Source organism: Podarcis vaucheri (assembly GCF_965113315.1).
Source record: "Podarcis vaucheri genome assembly, chromosome: 9".
Classification (NCBI taxonomy): domain Eukaryota; kingdom Metazoa; phylum Chordata; class Lepidosauria; order Squamata; family Lacertidae; genus Podarcis; species Podarcis vaucheri.
Genome location: NC_138767.1, coordinates 33,626,781 through 33,645,360, shown reverse-complemented (window position 1 = coordinate 33,645,360; position 18,580 = coordinate 33,626,781). Strand labels below are relative to the sequence as shown.

Below are 18,580 nucleotides of genomic sequence, written 5' to 3'. Positions count from 1 at the left end.
AGAATGACTCTGTGGATAAGAAAGGAAATATGAGGTATTTGGTTTTGGTTTAATTAATTTTAGTCTAGAATTTATTGTTATGTTGTATCTTAGAACAAGTACATTCAGTACTCTGCAGCACAAGTTATTCCCATGTGGCAGGAATAGAAAATGGCTTTTTCTTGGGACAGCCAACAAAGAGCAGTTCTTCTGTTGGCCATAGCCAGCCAGAGAGGTCCAGAACATCCTAGTGCTCTTGCAATTTAGCGTTTAAAGATTAATATCAGGGGTCAGCAAACTTTTTCAGCCATGGGCCAGTCCACCATCCTTCAGACCAAGTGGTGGACCAGACTTTTTTTGGGGGAGGGGGGATGAATGAATTCCTATGCCCCACAAATAATCCAGAGATGCATTTTAAATAAAAGGACACATTCTACTCATGTAAAAACACGCTGATTCCCGGACCATCCGCAGGCCAGATTGAGAAGGCGAATGGACCGCATCCGGCCCCCGGGCCCCTGCTTAATATTTTGTTGTTATTTTTTGAGAAAATTTTGATTTCAAGGGATTAAAATACAGTGGTGCCTTGCAAGACAAAATTTATTCATTCCGCGAGTTTTTTCGTCTACCGAATTTTTCGTCTTGCGAAGCACGGTGTCGGAAAAGTTTTGGAAAAGCTTCAAAAATCACCAAAAACCTCAAAAAAGGCTACCACACCACGTTCTATGAGTTGCTCCTCGAAGGCAAGTCGCAACTGTATTAACGGTGTTAAGAAAAAGGAAACAAACTTGCAAGACGTTTTCGTCTTGCGAAGCAAGCCCATAGGGAAATTCGTCTTGCGAAGCAGCTCAAAACCCGCAAAACCCTTTCGTCTAGCGAGTTTTTCGTCTTGCGAGGCATTCGTCTTGTGGGGCACCACTGTATTCAGGACACCACATAAAAGGAAAAGAAACAGAAATACATTTTATTTACTAACAGTGGTCCACATATCGGTCATAGTGGTCCATTTCTCATGTTATCTATATGTACAATGCACACATGAGGCAGTGGGGAGCCAACCCACAACCCACACTCATGCTGGTGCAGCACACAACGCCCATGCATTTGCTGCAGTGTCTGTAAAAGTCATGTGTCAGCTGCTGGATGTATGTAAGTGCTCCTTGTGACTGGAGTTGCTTCACATACTGGTTCTTTGAAAAAAAATGTATAAAAAGGCATAATCTGATGAGCCTTTACACGCATGTACAACATTGCAAACTCTTTTTTTAAAAAACCCTACTAAGTTTCAAAAGCGGCCTGACAGATATAGCTCAAGGTATTCTTTCGGCTAAAGGAACAAAAGCTCTGTAATATACACGTAGATCTTAAATGCTCTTTCATGGTCCAAGACTGAGATTATCAACACATTTCCTTGGAATCTTAGGACTGAGGTGTTAATTGTCTTTTGTCGTGTAACTATGTGCTGTATTGCTGCATATTTCTCTGTGCTAAAATGTGATCATGTTAGGCCAGACAACAGATGAGTTTTGCACCCAATTTATGTTTGCATGCCAACTGAAAGTAAAATTGACAAGGTCCCTTGCAGTGTCAGTAGCAATTGCAGGGAGCCAGTTCATAAAGTTATTTTGTTGTTGTTTAGTCATTTAATCGTGTCCGACTATTCATGACCCATGCTACATAAAGAAGTGTTTGTGGCTAGATTACACTGAATTTCTGAGTATTAATTTTTCACTTCCATATAGGTGTTGGCAAAAGTGATTTCTTAAAAATAAAACTTTTGCTTTTCAACACTTGACTGTTCTGGGGATGGGCACAAAAGACATGAATCAATTCAACACAGGAGACCAGTGAGCAGGCTCTGCCATGGTTAGCTTTCATTTTCTATAATTAGCAGCATCATACAGCTGTTTTGAAGAATTGTATTAAATAGATCCTTCTGTATTTAATGCTTCTCAAAATACCATATGGTTTTTTATTAAGCTTCTTTTGATATCAAAAGATAAATATATAAAGAAGAGTAGGAGGAACAAGCACCACAGAATTTATTTAGCAGTTTGGTGGAATTTTAGTATATCTTATTGTTGGAAGGTGGCCAAGAGAAGTAGGTGTATTTTTCCCTGCAGTAAACATTTCTGTGTAGAGCTGATCTGACTGTACACACTTCCTGATCAGAAAAAGCCCAATAAGAGGCAGGGGCGGAGGAAATGGGGTGTGGTGGGGGCGGGTCACCCTGGGTGTCACCACTGATGGGGTGACAAAGTGTTGTGTGGCGCTCACCGCAGGGCCTGCAGCACGCCCGAGCTATGTGTTTCTCCTAGGAGAGACACGGTGGCTTGGGTGTGTACAGGCTCTGCGCTGCCCAAGCGATCTGCCCACTGCCTCCCACCCCCCACCTGTAGGGTGGCTGAGTAGGAGGAGGCAGGCAGACTCTGGAGGCTCTGCAGCGCGCCCCATCCTTATTGGAGGCTTGCCCAGCCCCTGAGCGCACCGCCCCAGGTGCCCGAGCAGCTTCCTCTGCCGTTGATAAGAGGAGTTGCTTCCTGATGTATTTTCCCAGGCTTTAACTGAAGCATGGGCACCCAGGAGAGAGCCAGTGTGGTGTAGTGGTTAAGAGCAGTAGACTCGTAATCTGGTGAACCGGGTTCGCATCTCCGCTCCTCCACATGCAGCTGCTGGGTGACCTGGGGCTAGTCACACTTCTTTGAAGTTTCTCAGCCCCACTCACCTCACAGAGTGTTTGTTGTGGGGGAGGAAGGGAAAGGAGAATGTTAGCCGCTTTGAGACTCCTTCGGGTAGTGATAAAGCGGGATATCAAATCCAAACTCTTCTTCAGGAAGGCTACAGAGTGCAGGCAACAGGTGAGATGATATGCATAATGAAATAAAAGACACTCACAGACACCGCTTGGACACCTCAAAAGTAAGGTAAGCATAACCCTACACATAAGAAGACAATTCATTTTCTCATTAATGGGAGAGAAAGAATGGGGGGAAGTGCAGATAGGAAGGGCAAAAAGTGGATCTTTTGATGAATAAAATAAAACAAAACTTCAAGACACTGCAGGAGTTCCTTATCATGAATCTTCCACATCAAGCCTAGCTTTTTAGTAATGTAAAATGAAATCCCATCCCTCACAAACAAACAAAGTTATATGCATATGAATTGGTATCTTCAATTGGACTTACGGACATAAAGAATATTGGATTGTTGGCATAATACGAGTTCTAGAAGATGGTACAGACAGTTTCTCTGAAATAGAATAAATACAAAACAGCACTGGGCAGTTGCAATATTCATCCATTACAATCATCCTCTTAAGAATGTTGGCTATTGATGAATTCTGTCTGACAAAGGCACAAGATCAAGACACAAGTAACAATAGGTTAGTGAGTAAGGAATACATTTTCTGGAAATTGTCATTAGCAATTTGCTATGGGAATGGGAAAGAAAAATACCTTACTGAAAATCAAATATGCTCTTTGCCTTTTAGACCACTTAGCAATTTGAAGCATTGACAGAAGAAATAGACATTTATTTTTTTCAGGGAAGGAAAAAAAAAAAGGACAAAGGAATCACTAAGGCTGCCACATGCTGCTATAAATCATTATTAAATGAAATGCAAATAAATCCAGAACACTTGATCCTGCAGCTCAAACCAATGTATTGAGAAGAGACAAAATAACTGAAACTCCACTGCAACATTGTGTTTTGTGGTGTTACACTGATTGTGTGATCTGATTAGGATGGCAGACTGACACAGTGGCCTGTATTTATGCAGCTGTTCTACCAGCTGCCCCTTTAAAAATGTCAACAACCTGATGCAATGTGGTGGAGTAGGAAGATGATTGACTAGGGCACACTTCCCATTTCAGCTCCTAGAGGCCTGGACACACTACATACAGCTATGAACTAAATTCCCCTAGTGGGATTGGAAGAAGAGGCAGTAGAGAAGAACAGGCATGCTTAACTTTTTATATACCACCATCAGTGTAAGTGGCACTTTATGGAGCAGCATAAACAAAAGGCGTGTCACTGATGAGTTTACAATCTCAGTTTAGACAGTGCGTTGTTAATGACAATAAGGAAGGAAATGGAAGGAACAAAGAGAAAACAAACTGCAGAAGAGTAGGAAAGTGTGGGTCGACGTTGACAACAGATGAAGGCAGCTGCATGTACGTCACATTTGTTTGAGTTAAGGAGCTGGACTAAAGGCATAATCCTAACACCCAATCTACACTGCTGATTTTTCCCTACCACCAGGCTCCACCACCCAGGGGAAGAGATCTTCCACCTCAGAAGGCCACAGTGTACCTACCAAAGGCATGGGATGATTGTTAAATACTCAACAGAAGGAATCCTGTCAGCAGAAGTCCCTGAAATAGTGCATTTTAGGCGAAGGGTGTACCAAAGCGGACAAAGGTTGGATCCCATGCCAATCCTGCTATGCCCTATCCCTGAAATGTCCTATTTTGGGGCCTTATTCTGGGAAGATCCCTGGATCATCTGCCCATCCATTTGCTGAATAGTAGCAGGAAATGCAAACCTGCCCACTTGGGTCTGTCTGGACTGTTAGGAGCTGGCAGGGCTTCAGATGCAGCAGTGGTTTTTCTTCCCTGATAAACCCCAGAACCTTTCAAGATTGTTCTGGATGACACCAAGGCAACGGCTTCACAGAAGAGATGAGCTGAGAGCTGAAGAAATGAATGTGATGGTTCATTATGAGTATTTTGGCTCTGCTGAGAAACCAGCTCTATTTGGTTTTTCCCATCTTTCAACTGTCACTTAGTGTTAGCCATTTTGTTTGGTTGCAGCAGACGAAGAGATGAGGCCTGTCCCATCAGCTCTGCTCAGCAACCGGGTCCATTTAGGAACTGCTGCCTGAGTTTGCTTGCTTGACTCTTCCCTTATCACCCCTTTCCCTGTTTGTGTTGTCTTTTAACCAGTAAGTCTGTGTTTGTTATTGATCTTATGTAGCTGCTCATGGATTAAACCAATCAGTTATATACCCTATATTAAAACGGTTCATGTCCAATATATCAGTAATGTTTACACAGTGGCGTAGCGTGGGTTGTCAGCACCCGGGGCAAGGCAAGTAATTTGCACCCCCTAACCCGTGGATTTTAGCAGGGGCAGAGAGCTGCGAGTGCGAGCGCCCGCCCCAGATGTTGTGCCCGGTGCGGCCAGCCCCCCCTGCACCCCCCATGCTACGCCACTGTTTTTACATCATTCTTGTAAGGTAGTCCTGCATATTCAGTTTATGTAAGGAGAAAGGCTGAAACTAAACTGAAGCTGCAAACTAGTGGCTTGCCTAAGGTGATTGCAGTGCTGAGATAGGATTATACAAAAGAATATCGCAAATGCAGTCCAACTCATACTGCATTTCTCATTTTTTCCACACATCTCTCTAGGAAAATTTAAGTCGGGTACTGGAACATTTATGTCTATAGATGGTAGCCCCAGAGATTGTGAAATAATAATAATAATAATAATTTATTATTTATACCCCGCCCATCTGGCTGGGCCTCCCCAGCCACTCTGGGCGGCTTCCATAAAAACCAAAAATACAATAAAATATCACACGTTAAAAACTTCCCTGAACAGGGCTGCCTTAAGATGTCTCCTGAATGTCAGGTAGTTGTTTATCGCCTTGACATCTGCTGGAAGGGTGTTCCACAGGGCGGGCGCCACTACCGAGAAGGCCCTCTGCCTGGTTCCCTGTAGCTTTGCTTCTCGCAGTGAGGGAACCGCCAGAAGGCCCTCGGCGCTGGACCTCAGCGTCCGGGCAGACTGATGGGGGTGGAGACGCTCCTTCAGGTATACTGGACCGAGGCCGTTTAGGGCTTTAAAGGTCAGCACCAACACTTTGAATTGTGCTCGGAAACGTACTGGGAGCCAATGCAGGTCTTTCAAGACCGGTGTTATATGGTCTCGGCGGCCGCTCCCAGTCACCAGTCTAGCTGCCGCATTCTGGATTAGTTGTAGTTTCCGAGTCACCTTCAAAGGTAGCCCCACGTAGAGTGCATTGCAGTAGTCCAAGCGGGAGATAACCAGAGCATGCACCACTCTGGCGAGACAGTCCGCAGGCAGATAGGGTCTCAGCCTACGTACCAGATGGAGCTGGTAAACAGCTGCCCTGGACACAGATTTGACCTGTGCCTCCATGGACAGCTGTGAGTCCAAAATGACTCCCAGGCTGCGCACCTGGTCCTTCAGGGGCACAGTTACCCCATTCAGGACCAGGGAATCCTCCACACCTGCCCGCCTCCTGTCCCCCAAAAACAGTACTTCTGTCTTGTCAGGATTCAACCTCAATCTGTTAGCCGCCATCCACAAACAAAAGACTCAAAAAGAAAATTATATACAAAATAATTCTAGGCAAGAAGATTTCCACATAAGAAAATTACACCCACAAATGTACCTTGAAATGTTTCATTTGGAAAGAGTTTGTGTTTTATCCAAGAGGCAAATTCATTTTAAATGTATTCACTTCATGTATAGCTAAGGTACAGAACGCACGTTTAATTAATGAAAAAAATAGAAAGTAAGGTACACTAAGAAAACAACAACAGAAGTGTGTGGGATTTCTTTCTTTTCTTCTTTTGCATCTGCTTGTATTATTAAAAGATATAATTCCACTATATAAAAAATGTGGCTCTATAATCCTCCCTCTGAGTAAAAATGAATTATATCAACTTTAGACAATTGCGTATTATAGAAGAGTGTCAGTTCTGTACTTAACTCTTTCTAAACTGCCTACAGTGCATTAGAGAAGTAGAAAGGGCACACAAAGTGTTAATTGATTCTGTAACGGTGGGGAAACAAGAAATCATAAGGTTAGGGCGAAAGCAAGGGAAATCTGCTTAAGTGATGCATAAACTACACAGGAGACTGAGAATTTGAAGATTCATTTGATTGTGTCTGAGCAATTCATGATTAATAGAATACATTTTAAATGCCAGCAGCTAGATGGTAGTCATACACAACACTTTTTCAAATATATCCCTCTTCTGATTTTGTTTAAAGGGGGGGAAACCCAAGATAATGATTCATTCACTATCTCCAATAGACTATCATTTTATCACACACTGGTTTTGATATAAATTATGCAAAATTTGGGATATTAAACAATGCATTTTGATTTTTGTAAAGTTACATTTGGTAATACTAAGAGTTCTATGGCTAAACATGAGATGTCACAATATAATGTTATAATCAGCATTATATGGGTTAGATCCATAGAAGACTGAGTGAAATTTTGTTTGGTCAGTGAGACTTTCCTATTTTTTCCTTCCCTTACAGTGCCTATGCCCCCATGAAACTACTCCTGACCCTGTGGAATGAAGTAGGCTGGGGCAAGGGGACGGGGCAGGGCGGGATGGTGGCTGCAGTGAGATGGGGAAATTGAAAGAATTCAGCAGGATTGACTTGAGCAAGCAGATGTGGTCAAATGTCATGCTGGCTGGGACTGGTGGAAGCTGGCACCACATTGGCTTTCCCTGATTTAGAGAACTTTTCCTATTCAACAGGTCTGGCTTCAGGGTTTGGTGGCTTTTGGGAACAGGATATCTCTAACCCCTTGGCCTCTCCCTTTCCTCCATAGGCCTGCCCCAGTAGGTGAGACTGCTTTGGGGTGGGGGGCATTGTCAGCACTGCACCAAAGGCCCCATGAAGTCTGAGTTTACCTTGGCTGGAGCTAAGGTTTCATCAATGCCAGTCTGCCTCAGTTGCTCAGCTCTCCTGGAGCTCTACCTCTATGGTCCACTTTCCTAAACTGCTCAGCACCTTCTGAAAGGACTGGAACATTTTGAAATGTATTAATTGGCATTCCTACTGTCAGCCCCATATACCCAGTTGCCCCTTGCTTGGGCTGCCATTGGCTGCCATTGACTGTCTTTTGCTTGGATTAGTTTGGATGGCAGGCATGAGGCAGATTGTCACCTCTCTCCAGAGAGATCTGAGCATGGGCTCAAGAAAAACCACATTTCCAGGATGCTGCTGTGATTTCACAAAATATATACCTTTTTTCCAATCCATGGCATGAGCAGCATGCAAAGTATTTGTCGAGAGCAGACTGGGGTAGCAGGATTGCAGCAGGATGTTCTGCTGGTAACCATTATTTTCAGCTATGCTAAGGTAGATTTATGGGAAGTGGGATGCAGCAACTCTTAGGATAACTACATATCATGATCTCTAGGCTTTGTGCCTCAGCATGTTGCTACCCTGGAATACTCCAAAGAGACAAACAAACACATGAAAAGAGCTTGTTGGATCAGACCAATCTGATGCAACCAGATGCCTGTGAGAAGCCCACAAGCAAGAACTGAGCACAAGAGAACTCCCCCTCCTATGTTTTCCAGGAAGTAGTAATCAGAAGAATACGGCCTCTGACCATGGAGGGAGAGCATAGCCACCATGGCTAGTGGCCATTGATAGTCTTCTATGCATTTGTATAATGCACGCCTCCATGTTAGTGGCCATCATAGTCCTGTGGGAAGGTATTCCATAGTTTAACTACATCCTCAACCTTCCAACATGCACCTTCAGCGTTCTAGTGTGTCAGGGACTGGACTGAGGGGGGCGAGACTGAGGAGGAATGGTGGAGACCGCCCCCCCTCCTCCTGAACCTTCCAGAAAAGAGGAAGGCAGTATTGAATTACAGCAGTGGTTTGAGGAAGGTCACAGCGCAGATACAGGTGAACAGGAGAGTTGGGAGGTGTTGGGAGAAGAGAAGGGGGAGACAGAGCCAGAGAAGAAGAAGAAGAAGGAGAAGAAGAAGAAGAAGAGGCGGCGGCGTTTGGATTTGATATCCCGCCTTTCACTCCCCTTCAGGAGTCTCAAAACGGCTAACATTCTCCTTTCCCTTCCTCCCCCACACCAAACACTCTGTGAGGTGAGTGAGGCTGAGAGACTTCAGAGAAGTGTGACTGGCCCAAGGTCACCCAGCAGCTGCATGTGGAGGAGCGGAGACGCGAATCCGGTTCCCCAGATTACGAGACTACCGCTCTTAACCACTACACTACACTGGCTCACGGAGCTAGCTGACATGTTATCACTGGAGAGCATTTCTGACCCCCCTTCTCCCAGAACCCGGCATGCATTGAAAGTGAAAAAGTAAAGGACTCAGAGACAATTAGCCCCTGGCAGCCACCTTAAGGGGACATGTTGTTGCTAGGAAGGGAGAGGGGAAGAGCCAGCATGGTGTAGTGGTTAAGAGCGGTGGACTCGTAATCTTGTGAACCGGGTTCACTTCCTTACTCCTCCACATGCAGCTGCTCGGTGATCTTGGGCTAGTCATACTTCTCTGAAGTCTCACAGCTTCACTCACCTCACAGTGTGTTTGTTGTGGGGGATGAAGGGAAAGGAGATTGAGACTCCTTAAGGGGAGTGAAAGGCAGGATATCAAGTCCAAACTCCTCCTCCTCCTCCTCCTCTTCTTCTGTTGGACCAACACCATTAACCTAAGAGGCAGCATACAGAGGCACTGTGAAGATTGAATATAGACTCGGTAAGAGCTTCCTTGTCTACTTCCTTGGCTGTTTGCCACGAGAGGGGAGAGGATTGGAATTCACTGAAGCCTGACACAGTGTTATGAGAGGGGGACAAAGTTTCTACTTTCTCCTTGCCATGTTTTATACACTTCTTTCATACTTTCCATATTTCCATATTTCAAAAAGTGAAAAATTGCTGAGCTTTTTCTAGTTTTGCCCAAAGTTGTTGAACTTTTTTTTGCAAAATCGGCAAAATTGTTTTTTAGCTGTTTTTAAAGAAAATCAGCAAAAAAACCACTGCTGACGTACATCTAGATTTTCCTGGACATTTTACCAATTTCTGCCCAGACACTGTTTTTGAGTGCAATATTTCTAGTATGTCGAGGAAATTCCGGACATATGACAACCCTATCATGTCACCTCTTATTTGCTTTTCCCACCTTGGGTTACATAACCATACAGTGATGATCTGACACATCTGTCCTCCATGGCTGGTGGGTCACACATTTGTGTAGGCCTAAACTACCTGCACTGTGCTACCTTCCCATATCAATACCTTGAAAATATGTTCCTGCAATAGCTCCCCTGTGTCTGTCAAAGTGCATGTATTGATTTTTCTTAGAACTGTGTTCAATTGGAAACCTAAGCTTTATCACACACAAAGAAAATGAAACCCCTAACCCAATGAGCTTGAGTAAACTCTTCATTGACCTCTCTTTTTCCTGACTACAAAATGATGGTGATAGGTAACTGGGAAGAGGGACATTCTGGATACTGCGCCCTGAAGAGAATATTATTGGAATAACTTCTTCAGAGAGTTACACGTAGCATGAGCTCTGGTGCTATTTTGAGGCCAACTTTTTAAAAAATCTCACTGGACATCTCATTATATAATCTAAATTTGCTTAGATTATGACTGTGTTTGTTCTGCTGAATTTTTTTATGCCTCTGTTTTAATTTCTGCTTCTGCTGTTTTATTCTTGGAGTATTTATATAGTTGCTGTTTTTATTCTTTTTTGGTACGCTTTCCCTGGGAGTTTTTAACTGAAGGGTGGCATAGAAATCTTCCAAATAATAAATAAAACTGCAGCAGCACTTTTTGCACTTCCAACAAATGCACGGAGGCTGGGGTGTAAATTGAGATTGCACATCTGATGTTCTGATTAGAGCTATATGCATAAAATGGAATGTGTATAGGTTTTCTGCGCAGGCGACATGCACATAGGGTCTATTCCGATGTTCCATAAAACTTCTGAAATGTTGCTTTCGGGAGTCACGATAGCAGGTACTATCTCAGTTCCCTCCCTTCACACAGTCCCCAAAGCTGTGAAAAGGAGTACTCACTAACATGTCTGAGAGCTGGAACAATTTCAATCAGGAGCAGGAAATCTGACTCCTGAGATGTTGTTGGCCTCCAGTTCCCATCACCCTCGTCCAGCATTGTCAGTCATGAGGGATGATGGGACATATAGCTCAGGAAGACTGGGAGAGCCACAGGTTCCCCACCCCCAATTTAGACAATGCCCAGATGTTTAGAAGGTTTACCCAGTCTGAATCTCTTCAGGCGAATAAAGATTTAGAAATGTCTTATTTTTTATTCTGCATGCCAAAAAATGCAGCCATATGGCAGTTGTTGTTGTTGTTGTTTTAATTATTATTAATTTCTCTTATTTTCCTATGCTAACATTTTGTTTTGAGATCAAGAGCCATTTCCAAATAGAGTTGTTAACAACACAAAATGCTGCCTGTGAACAAGAAAGAGCAGAGGATCAGTTCCTGGCGTCTTTGTGATGCTTAAGACGAGACAAGAAAATAAGCATGCCCAGGTCACACAGATAAGCCTGCACACTTTAATTATATTTTTACCCTTTGCCTCTATGAATGTGTATTTTCAAAGTAATAATAAATATTTCCAAAGTCATCTTTCTGAGGTTTTATCTTTAATAACCTCCATACAATATTCTGTCAGATTGTTATTTCAAAAGCTTTAAAAAAGAAAGAAAGAAAGATTGATTTAATGTAGTCCGGGCACTAGCAACAATCTTAGAGTGGGCAGAGAGTTTTTGTGGGGTGTTCCAAGTTGGTGAGTATGGTTTTCTTGATGTCAAATACATCATGACTATTTTGAGTAGGCAGAATAATATTTTGTATAGGTTAAGTAGGTTTCCCATTAACAATTCAAGCCAGGTTCTTGACAGTCAAACATAATGCTGTCTCTGCTAAAATAAGATTCATTGTGTCTGCAGGTTCTAACAAAATAAAAAAAATCCTTCCAGTAGCACCTTAGAGACCAACTAAGTTTGTTATTGGTATGAGCTTTCGTGTGCATGCACACTTCTTCAGATACGGTCAATGGACTTCCATTTCATGCGGCTCAATGTATAGAATCATAGAATCATAGAGTTGGAATAGACCACAAGGGCCATCGAGTCCAACCCCCTGCCAAGCAGGAAACACCATCAGAGCACTCCTGAAATATGGTTGTCAAGCCTCTGCTTAAAGACCTCCAAAGAAGGAGACTCCACCACACTCCTTGGCAGCAAATTCCACTGTCGAACAGCTCTTACTGTCAGGAAGTTCTTCCTAATGTTTAGGTGGAATCTTCTTTCTTGTAGTTTGGATCCATTGCTCCGTGTCCGCTTCTCTGGAGCAGCAGAAAACAACCTTTCTCCCTCCTCTATATGACATCCTTTTATATATTTGAACATGGCTATCATATCACCCCTTAACCTCCTCTTCTCCAGGCTAAACGTGCCCAGCTCCCTTAGCCGTTCCTCATAAGGCATCGTTTCCAGGCCTTTGACCATTTTGGTTGCCCTCCTCTGGACACGTTCCAGTTTGTCAGTGTCCTTCTTGAACTGTGGTGCCCAGAACTGGACACAGTACTCCAGGTGAGGTCTGACCAGAGCAGAATACAGTGGCACTATTACTTCCCTTGAAGTGCCTTCCCTTGTAGTGCCTTCCATAGTTACAGGTAGGTAGCCATCTTGGTCTGCCGTAGTCGAAACAAAATAAAAAAAATCCTTCCAGTAGCACCTTAGAGACCAACTATGTTTATTATTGGTATGAGCTTTCGTGTGCATATCTGAAGAAGTGTGCATGCACACGAAAGTTCATACCAATAACAAACTTAGTTGGTCTCTAAAGTGCTTCTGGAAGGATTTTTATTTATTTATTTTGCAGTGTCTAAGATAGGCAGAGCTGAAAGGTAATGGGCACCAGCTCATTCTGTAAGTAGTGATTAAAATTATTTTGAACCAGATTGTCCTGGCTTCTTTTGATTGATGCATGGGCTGCAAAGGTTTTACAACCTGGAGAAAATGACAATGCTTTCTGTCCATTAGGCATTATGAGAACCAAATACTGAGCCCTACTAGCTAGGTAGAATTAGGCTGGTTCCGGATGGCTTATTTAACTGAGCATTCTTCCTGATTTGGTTGCAAAAAGTTGGGATTTAGACAAAATGTGCTATTTATTGGGTGTTCATTCCGATATATATATTAATATTTTTTTTGGCAGGGAGGTTCAGAGATGTTGTGTTAAGAAAATATTATCCTATACTCTCCAGGGTGTTTACTTATCACTTTCCTTACTGCAAGAAGTGTGGAATTATTTTTGCCTGGACAAGGTTGCGGGGAGGGGGTGCAGGGAAGTAGTTCTGTTGTACAGGAGCTCTAAATCAACTTTTAATTATGGAACCTGACTTTGCTGGTATATGTCTGAATTCCACCCCAAAATATTGACAGTCTGGAAACACCCATACTTGCACACTTTCCTGGAACACGGCCACACTATGAGACAAAGAGGAGAAAATGTTACAGAAAATGTTAGCAAAAGCACAATAGCCTTTATTCCCCCCCCCCATTCATAGATGAAGGATTAATGGCAGCTTCTAAAGGTCACCACTAAACATTCAGTTGATACATCCAAGCAGGAAGGGTCATGTGCCTGAATCCAGAATGTGTTTTTCATAATGAAGGACATCAGGCTTCTTATATTATCAGAGAACTGGGGGCAAACACAAGCATTCTTCTTCACAATTAAGCCAGATTGCTACATTCATAAATATTGAAAGATTTCTTTAGCACTGTGAAAGCAAGTGCCTCTTACTTAGAAGCAAATCGCATCAGTAGCTTGATGATGTACAGCAGACTGCCCACAAAGAGGCACTCATGGATCTAAAGACCTATACTGCATTGTACATTCTGCTTCAATTCTGACAACAGAAACACATTGAAATGGCAAAGTTCCAGGCATGCAGGGCAGCTGTTAGCTAACACACGAATCGTTGGGCTCTCATAAGTAAATATATTGATAGCAGCTGCCTCAATTTCCCCCCCCCCAGAAAAGCCAAAAGTATGCCTCAGCTATTGCAACCCTAAAATCTACCGAACATGAATAATGCAAGTAAGAAAAATGTTGTGCTGCTATGTTGATTCAGGAATGCTTTATATGCTCATTAGCTAATGCATATTATAACTGAACTCCAAGAGAAGTCCGTGTGACAGCCCCATGAATGCCAAATGAATGTGTGATGATTAATAGTGTTTCAATGAATATCAAATGATTTTTTAATGACTGAACACTTAACATTTTACTGTTGATTCTTGCAGAATACAGAGGCTCTCAAGAAGCTGATCAGAAACGACAATAAGAGAAAGCTGCTTGAATTTAGACACAGGGTGTCCTTTTCCAGAGAAAGGTTGTAGAGTCTATGACACTTCATAATTTCATTGTCTACTTGTGGCATAGTTAAAACAGCAACAATAACAAACCTGCAAAATATCAGTGAGTAAACTCTAATCATCTGATTATTTAATTCACATAGGATTTCCCCCCAAATTTGTTTTAGTTTATGGACCTTTGTATTTCATGTGTGTATCCCCACGTAAATTCAAAAGTGCCATATTATGTCCTACTGACTTTGGTGAGTCAGGTGCACAAAGCAGAACAGCTTTCGTTAGCCAGGTCAGTGCCATGCAGATGTTCTGGACTGCAAATCACATCAGTCCCATCTTGAAGTCACCAGGCTGTCGAAGGATGAGGTGGAGCTTCATGTTGTGCACCCATGAGGCTGGGATTAAGAGATTAGGATTTAAATAAAACTGGAAAGAGTCAATAATAAAATGTACAGCTATATCTCAATGACCAACAATATCTAATATCCTAAAGCAAAAAAATATATTAAGGACAGAGGGATGAATGCACCAATGAAATTTAATATCCTATATTGCCTTGCAGTTAGCAGTCTTCTTATCTAGGTTCCTAGACCCTAAAAGAGGATTCTGGATATGTTTTGAGTAGATAGGATGAAGTCCTTTATTAAGTAAAGGACAATCCAATAATTAACACATAGCTTAGGACAAAGGGAAAGGTCAGGTATAAGCTGAGTGCAGAAATTTCTCAGTGAACTTTAATATTCCATAATGACAAATTTAATAAAGAAAATGGATGAGATCCAATGTGCAACTTTAGATATGCCCATCTTTAGATATGCTTCCCCACCCCTTGAACAGCATACTACCATGTTTTTGTTGTTGCTGCTATTTTATCAGGCATATTCCAGCCTTTCCATGTTAAAATATTAAATGCTGCATGACAGCTTTCTATTTCAGTCTTCTATTCCAAACTCTGTGTGTGAAGCACCAAAACTTGCCTCTGCAAACTGTGACATACTTCCTTTTGAGCTCTTACATAGCTGCTCTACTCAATGCAGATTGCCAGTGAGGATCCTCTACCCCTTCAATCTGTGCTGCAGATAGAGGTGGGCGAGCAACCTCTCACATGGACTGGCGATGCCAGCCTACACAGGTTGCAGGAGAGAGATCTGTACACTTAGCCTCTCTTCAAAACTTCCATCTGGGCATGTACTGAAGACCAAATCCACATTTCCAATGCCAAATGTTTCCATCCCCTGCATCTTCTATTGGCTCTTTCTTTACTCTTGTGCTTTCTCTGCACTATGGCTCTATCATATCAGGGCTGCTGAGCACATGCTTCACATGCAACAAGTTCTGGGATCAGGTTATGTGGAAGTCCCAGATCTGAGACATAAGAAGCTGCCTAATGTTGAGTCAGGCGATTGGTCTATTAAGCTTATCATTGTTTGCATTGATAGTAGTTTTCTATGGTTTCAGACAGGGGTCATTCACTGCCCAAGTGTAATGGCCTGGGCCTCTCCCACAAACGCGAGACCACTCCGGCAGTTAATTATTTCAGATTTATTGTTCAAACAAACAAACCAGGTTGGAACTCAGCTAATCGCCATCATCCTCAGATAGCACAGTAGCTGGAACTAAGCCCCACCCCTTTCCCCCCAACAGGAAAACCCCCCACCTTCTCTTACTTTCCTTTTCACGCTTCTCGTAAAGTCTCATGATCTTACGAGATTTTGGAGAGGGCAGTACCGGTATTCCTGGGTCTGGGTCACTGTCTGGGCTGATAAGCTGAATTCTTTCACTCTGGCTCTTCCCTTATCCCTGCGCCCAGAGATCAAGTTATGGCTGCTCCTTGCCCCTTCTCCCTCCCCCTCTGCATTCCATTCTTATCTGCTCTTTCTCTATGCCAGTGTTCTCATTCCTCTTCAGTGAAGGAATGTAGCTGACACCAACCTGGAGGTGCTGGGGATGGAACCTGAATGTAAGGCAGATGCCCTGCCACAGTTCCCCAATGCCAGACTCTGATCCAATGCTGTCAGAGTATACAATACTGGGATAAATGTTAAATAGTCTGGCATGGTAGGCAGCTTCCTATGTTCCATGGGAAGCTCAGTCGATCACCCCCCAAAAAAACTTTATTACAATATATATTACCGCTAACTGTAGCAATATTACCACTGTCCCTACTTCGTGAATCTCTTTGGTAATCGTCCTAATGTTTGGAAGATCACATTGCAGTAGATGGGTCATTGATTATCCCCTGTGTTACTATTTGCTGCTTTAAGTGGGTGGCCATATTGACAAAAAGTTGCATACCATAGTGTATTGCTGTCTAGTGAGCTCATCATCTTTTTTCAGGCTATTAGTCTCTGTTGTGGGTAACATAGTAGGCCATAGATTACAAAAATAGCACACATCTCTCTACCTGCGCCATTTCTGGCAGACAACTAGCTTCTCAGAGCATCTATGAGTAATTGCTTGTTTAGTATTGTGGTGCAATTCCCAGCAATGTGTTTTGTCAGCCAATGCAGTACTATTCCTAATATCCCACCAGATTAGATTTATCACATGCATAGGAGAATATGCATCAAGGGAAAGATTTATAATTTATCAGAAATCTCCACTTTTAGCTATCTTTATTTCCATCAACAGATCAGTTCTAGAGCATATGGTAATCTCATCCATGAAAAGCATAATAAGCTTCAATGTGGCATTTTCAATTAGCTCCAATTTTTGTGCTCAGGTGCTAATTATGTATACCAACAACTATGCCAAACTAACCTAAAGTTCTGCTCTGAAACATGAAATTGCACAGCTCTAAGCTTAGCCTGTGTTTGGATAAAAATAGGTTTCTTTTCTTAACAAGTATAATTATAGGGAGAACCAGCTAGCTTTGTGTTAAGAACAAAACTACAAGGACAACTGAAGAACAGAAAGGAAATGGACTTTATGTTGAAATGCTTTATTGGAGAAAGTTACCGTGCTCAAAACTTTAACATGAGCACACCAATAATTCATTTATTTGGTTATTTTGGTCATTTTGGATCAATACCTTTCAAGAACATTGTATGAACACACAAAAACACAAATTTATTCTGTCTTTAAACATTGTAAGGACCTCCTGGATCAAGAATCAGCTCTCCAAAATTCTGAGCACAACCGTCCTATGTGGTAACCAATAGAATTAAGGTTAGATCATTTCCCTCGACATTAAAACTTCAACCAGAATGGCCACTGGCTCTCCTTAGCACAAAGGGATATAAAAGTTTCCTGTTTGGCTTTGGGGTCTTTCTAAATCAGAGGTTCATCTACATTCCCATAATAAAGCATTCACTTAAGTACAGATGCATACTCTGCAATCAAAAGAAAGGGGAGTCAGCACCAGCCTATTCTGTAACTAGTGGAGTGGGTGGCGCTGTGGTCTAAACTACTGGGCCTCTTGGGCTTGCTGATTGGAAGGTCAGAGGTTCAAATCTGTGCAACAGGGTCAACTCCCGTTGCTCTGTCCCAGCTTCTGCCAACCTAGCAGTTCAAAAGCACACCGGTGCAAGTAGATAAATAGGTACCACTGCAGTGGGAAGGTAAATGGTGTTTCCATGCACTCTTGCTTCTGTCACGGTGTTCTGTTGCACCAGAAGCAGTTTAGCCATGCTGGCCACATGACCCAGAAAGCTGTCTGTGGACAAACGCCTGCTCCCTCGGCCTAAAGCGAGATGAGTGCCGTATCCCATAATCACCTTTCACTGGACTTAACCATCCAGGGGCCCTTTAGTTTTTACTTACTTGTTCTGTGACTACTACTATGCACTAAAATTTAGCAAGCAAAACCAGAGAAAGGCTTGCACAGTGCTTGCAGAAGAAATGATATTCCACCCCCACCTCCAACTGACAGGGCACCCAGGTCAAAGAATAGTTTTTGATTGACTCCTCATATGCAGATGCAAAACAAAAGTATATTTCAATAGTAACAATGTGGTGCAGGAAGGACAGCTGCAGAACAAGGAAAACGGTGTTGTGCCCATCCTAGGGAGACGGTCAACTGCAGAATGCATAATGTGAGGTAATTTAATTTAAAACACATTTTCAATTCTATGCTAATAAGAAGTGCTTCTATTTTCATGACGGAAATAAAAGAGGGGAAAATCAGTTAGGGTTGAGCAAATATTCCGCCATGAATTATTTATTGGACAAGTTTTGCCCTTTTTGTGTGTGCTGGTAGGATATCCATAAGCAAATTGTAATTTCCTCAAATTTCCCTGTTGTTTAAAGTTATTCCATCAATTTCCTCTCGTTTTGCTAACTCTGCGGAGTGATTGGAATATATTCCTCCCAGTGCCTCTCATTTATTAATCAGTATTCCAGCTGTGTGGGTTGTTCTGATTGTGTGGCAATCACACAGCACTATAAGCAGAGAGAGAAGTCATAGTGTATCTTTTCCTTCGTCTCTCTGCGTAA

At 42.6% G+C, this 18,580-nt stretch overlaps 1 long non-coding RNA gene across 2 annotated transcripts in view; it reads right to left on the bottom strand.

The window, feature by feature from the left end:
- The window catches only part of LOC309540718, a 98,665-nt gene extending 82,726 nt beyond the window's left edge, over positions 1–15,939 (bottom strand). For both annotated transcript variants that reach the window (XR_014223424.1, XR_014223425.1), the window contains exon 1: positions 15,804–15,939. This is a non-coding gene — a long non-coding RNA (uncharacterized lncRNA). The remainder of the gene's footprint in view (positions 1–15,803) is intronic.
- Positions 15,940–18,580: the final 2,641 nt, after the last annotated feature.